At 37.7% G+C, this 5,000-nt stretch overlaps 1 protein-coding gene and 1 long non-coding RNA gene across 6 annotated transcripts in view; one reads left to right on the forward strand and one right to left on the reverse strand.

Annotated features, from left to right (window-relative positions):
• Positions 1-1,018, forward strand: part of LOC144090352 (uncharacterized) — a 3,947-nt gene extending 2,929 nt beyond the window's left edge. For both annotated transcript variants that reach the window (XR_013305344.1, XR_013305343.1), the window contains exons 3-5: positions 1-47; positions 605-670; positions 753-1,018. The exon at positions 1-47 is cut by the window's left edge and continues 31 nt beyond it. This is a non-coding gene — a long non-coding RNA (uncharacterized LOC144090352). The remainder of the gene's footprint in view (positions 48-604; positions 671-752) is intronic.
• Positions 1,019-1,192: 174 nt separating this feature from the next.
• tdrd9 (tudor domain containing 9) overlaps positions 1,193-5,000 on the reverse strand; it is a 30,418-nt gene continuing 26,610 nt past the window's right edge. The window contains exons 35-42 of one of the 4 annotated variants that reach the window (XM_077621786.1): positions 4,564-5,000; positions 4,282-4,373; positions 2,547-2,719; positions 1,894-1,980; positions 1,698-1,756; positions 1,535-1,614; positions 1,430-1,449; positions 1,193-1,272 (exon numbers count right to left, since the gene is read on the reverse strand). The exon at positions 4,564-5,000 is cut by the window's right edge and continues 770 nt beyond it. The gene's annotated coding sequence lies outside the window, so the exon portion shown is untranslated. Of the gene's footprint in view, positions 1,450-1,534; positions 1,615-1,697; positions 1,790-1,893; positions 1,981-2,546; positions 2,720-4,281; positions 4,374-4,563 lie in introns of all 4 variants that reach the window. The other 3 variants (XM_077621784.1, XM_077621785.1, XM_077621787.1) reach the window with 3 other exon arrangements.

A 5,000-nucleotide genomic window follows, 5' to 3' on the forward strand; every position in this document is an offset into this window, starting at 1 on the left:
TCAAGAATGTGGCCATAACGGCCAAAAAGGAGCAGTTTGTCGGCAAAGTGAGTATTTTTTTAATAGCTTCTAATTCCTCTACCCGTGTAATTGGATTGGATAACTTTATTCATCCCGTATTCGGGAAATTTTGTTGTCACAGTAATGTTTAGATATCAGCGACCAGTGTTCACGGCTTTCCTAAATTAGCTTGTTTAGCATCATGATACACTCCAATTTTGAAGGAAGACACTTAAACTGGGTTGGCGTTGATTTTTAATAGCAAGTTCCTGTGTGGGTAAATCACACACTAGTGCCATCAAGTGGAGGTGTAAGGAATAAACAGTACACTTCTAGAATACGTATATACCTTTGCCCTTCCCTTTCCTAAAGGAAGACTTCAGGGCTTGGACCTTTTGATTTTTAATTGTGGTTTTGACAAAACCTAAGCGAGACATTCATTCAACCGTAGCGCAGGGGTCATTTTTGACTCGTTTAAACAACCATTTTTCCTCCGTCTAAGAGCTTTGTGAGACGTATTTTATTTTTTTGATTGAATGGGAGTCATTTGTGCATCAAAATGGTTAAATAAGCAATGGCATAATCATGCTGTGGTGTTTTGCAGAAGTTTAAAGCCACGGAGATGGTGGAAGCTGTCCAAATCTACAAGACCAAAGAAGTCGTGTATGACGTAAGACCTGTTTTTCAGGTTATTTGATTTATTATTTTCATGTCATGTGTACTAAAAATACTCTATTTTGCTTCTCTTCAAGGTCCACCCAAGTTTACCAAATCAACGCTAAAGAAAGGTGACTTTGGAGCGTGGCACAGCCTTTGACACCAACATCTTGAGGGCCCCTATCCAGTATGTTTTCCATATCTCCCACTACATCTGAAAAGAGAGATGGGTCTTTCTCATGTTGGTAAAACCTAACTTAGTGTTGTTTTTTGGTCAAATCTTTTGACCTAACTAACCCCCAGTCTATTTTTTTTAATGTTGGACTTGGTCAAAGCACAATAGACTCTCTTTTTTTTTCCTCCCCAGAATTCCATCCAGTGCCAAGAAGGGATTCATCAATGGAAACACCACCTCATCTTTAAATGCTGGAAGATCTGTGAACTTCTCAATTACCCCATTTTGTGGGAAAATAAAACCTTTAAAATATACTCATGTATTTTTCTTCATAGAACTAGCAAAGGAATGCAAGCAACATGACATTTTAGAATTTTTATTCAAAGAAATACATTTGCACACTTAGGATCACATTGATTGGCATAGCTGGTGTTCGCCACCTGTAGACAAAAGCAACATTTAGAATAAACACCAAAGAAAAAAAAGACCATTGAGGGTCTTGGGTCTTTTTTCTCCAAGTGTTTTAACAAAGACAAATGACACTTAAATCTCTTTTATTGAAATTTCTGATTGAAAAAAAAAAGAAATCCTCCTCACCTTAGGGATCGGGACATCACCTATAAAATAAGACGGGGTTAGTAAATTGCAAATTTAGTCAATAAAATAATGTGAGATTGGAATGTTTTGACTTGGATACATTACAATATAACCCGGAAATAAGCTGCTTCCGGTAGCCAGCGCTATCGCATTTCGATCTTCATCCATATGAAATACATATGCTTCTAAAATACAGAAATAGCACTCGTTACTGACACTGCGGCGTAAGAAACGATGCGCCAAATAGGCGTAAAAATACGGTATTAACCTCAGAGCAGAGTTCAGAGACGATGCATCATCTTCAAGTGGGCAACCTGGGAAGATCACCTGGTCCTCCAGGGTCTGGACATCACCATGGACCTGGTAAATGCAAAAAAAAAAATAGAGCAAAAGTTATCATATACATAGACTGGAGATTCAACAGATAGGTTTAGGTGGTTTTTTTGGGGGGTAATTAGTATTACCTTGATACCTTGGCCCAGTCTCCTCTCCCCTCAAGGGTGTGCATGGTTCTGGACACACGGGAATAGCTGCATCTTGATTGAACCAAGCTATTTGGGAAGTGCAAACAATTATTACAGGAAAGAGAACTCAAAGTAAATGATCAAGATAAAGAATGAAAATAAGTTAGTGAGTGCTCGGTGCTAATTTCCCCTTTCCAGACAAAGGAATTCAATATACAGACTGATGTTAAAAGTTAGGGGAAAGTCGGCTTGACATTTTTGTATAAATGATTTTTGTTTTAAAACAGAATTACAAATTGGAAAAGGGCGTTTAGCAATCGCAGTGAAAACTATCATTACATTCAACACACCTTCACCTGGCAAACTGACCGTTGATATCTCGGCTTTGTTTGATAAAATTAAGTCTTCCCCCACGACTCAATAATGGAGAGAATACGGACAAAATACTTTTGAAGTCAAATGTCGTGAGGCTAATGCTAAGCTAGCTAGTGACATGCCAAGGAGCCCATACTTCAAATGTCGACGGTGTGTTCGACCTGGCAATAAACTAACAGATTTGTTGGCGTTTTGGCTCAATTGATTCCTAAAAAAATCTCCCGGTAGGGTGTTAAAAATGCACATAAGCCAGTAAATTGCTCTAGTCTAGGGCTTACCTCGTTTGGTTGCTAGTCGTTCGACCGACGGCATGGAGATGGCTGAGCCAAGGGGCGCGGTGCTGCGCATGTGCATAATTTACGCACGCCCATAGGAGGTGATTTGTCCTCCCGACTCAATGACCATGTTTGGAAGATGACGTACTATAGTCGCCATTTTTGTAGTCTTGATGCTGTAAAAGAGTGTGTTCGTTTTTTTTTTTATATATAAAAAGCCTTACTTTGCATGGTCATTTTTAAAAAATAAAAAGCCTTACTATACATGGTCATTTTTTAAAGAAAAAAGCCTTACTATACATGGTCATTTTTTACAAATTAAAAAGCCTTACTATATATTATGTCGTATTTTAAGAAAAAAAGCCTTACTATACTATGTCGTTTTTTTTAAAGAAAAAAAGCCTTACTATATACACTGTCGTTTTTTAGGAAAAAACCCTTACTATACTATGTCGTTTTTTAGGAAAAAAGCCTTACTATACTATGTCGTTTTTTAAGAAAAAAAGCCTTACTATACTATGTCGTTTTTTAAAGAAAAAAAGCCTTACTATATACCAGGGGTGTCAAACTCATTTCGCATCGTGGGCCACATACGGCCTAGGGAGATGTCAAGTGGGCCGGACCATTAAAATTATACCATGCTCTGCTATAAATAACCAAAATATCATGTCTTTCCTTTGTTTTTGGTGTAAAGAAGCACAAGAACATTAGGAAAATATTGAAATTGAATGAACTATCCTTTTACAAAACATTTCATGAAACACCTCATATTTCCTTAGACAAATGTGCAATTGACTTTTATCATTCACAAATATGCATTGCAACTGATCCCACTGATTGTTCAAAGGCACAAAACTTTAATTGGTACTGAAAAATATAGTCATGCACTTTAAGATTAAATGAGACTTTTAAAGAAAGGAATTTTTAAACCACTTACACATACGCATATAAAATCTAAATGTAATCCCTGCGTGCACCTTACAAACTAAGGAGAGTGATTTTAAATGTGTAATGAAGAAAGTGTTCGCCTGTCCTGTAAATCTGTAAACTTCATACAAAACATACATACACATACAATACATACTGAAGATTTATGGAGTTGCTGCTGTTTTCAGTCTGTCTCAGTGATGCGGCTTGTCTTCTACTCTGATGGAAAGAGTGCGCCCCTTATCGGATAATCCATGAATTGCAGCGAATTAAAAATATTAATTCCATGTCTTTTATGCATTTTTTTTCCACTTTCAAATTATCCTGCGGGCCTGATCGAACCTCCTTGGGGGCCGGTTCCGGCCCGCGGGCCGTATGTTTGACACCCCTGCTCTAAACCATGAAGTGGCCACACCTTACCATGTCATTTTTGGAAACCCTTGAGTACACACGGTTGCTTCTATTTAAGTGAAAATGACACATGAAAAGAAGGAGGTTGGATTTTGGTGAGTAAAATATGGCTATATTCCTAAATAATATTTCAATTGTATGAGGTTATTATTGATGATTTTTTTGTGTCGCAGCTGTAGCTGCAGTAGAGGTTTTATAGCCATAAAATAGTTTTTGAGGGTTGGATTGATTCCGACAGCTGAAGGCATCACTAGGAAATTCACGGACCGCCACTGGTTTTCATTAAAAATTCAAATGTACCATAATGAAAAACAAGCTAATGGAGCAAAGCCTTGAATACTGAACGCCGACATTTAATTATTACCCGGAGAGAGAAAATAGAATATAAAAAATGACTCACTTTCCTGACAAACAGCTCGTAAAGGCGTCGAGAATCTGCTTCTTTCTGGCCACATTCTTGATGTTTCCCAGCAATCGGTGCTCGTCAAGGAACTGAAACACAATGGAATGATTTCTTATTAAACATAAAGAACTAGAGGTAACGCAATGTAGCCAATTTGTTTGCAAACGTTCTTCTGTCTCCAACCACGTGAGGCTACATCACGCCAAGGAAGCATCTACCCGTCAAAAAGCACTCTTAAAATGAGAACTGGAGCTTCAAAATCCCCAAATGACAACATACCAAATGCACTGCATTGTCGTGTGAGAACTTTATCAGTTCTTTCTTCGGTAAATCGTCACTTCTGAGCTGCTCTGCAGTCCACTGCCGTACTCGGTCATGGCTCATCTGCCATTTTGAAGAATGACGGCGGCGATTTGAACTCTGACCTCGGTCATGCGTATTAAAAATAGAAACACAAAAATAGTTTTCATAATAACGTGTATCAGACTAATATGGAGCATAAAATAAAAGGATAACAATTCTTTTTTTGTGTCCACTTTTTTGTGCATTCACATCTATGTCTGAATTAATCCAACCCTCAATAACTATTTTATGGCTATGAAAGCTTTACTGCAGCTACAGCTGCAACACATAAAAAGCATCAATAATAACCTCATACAATATAAATATTATTTAGGATACGTATATTTGCTTGTGCAGCTTGCTACAGATAGTTG

This window comes from Stigmatopora argus, chromosome 15, assembly GCF_051989625.1.
Source record: "Stigmatopora argus isolate UIUO_Sarg chromosome 15, RoL_Sarg_1.0, whole genome shotgun sequence".
Classification (NCBI taxonomy): domain Eukaryota; kingdom Metazoa; phylum Chordata; class Actinopteri; order Syngnathiformes; family Syngnathidae; genus Stigmatopora; species Stigmatopora argus.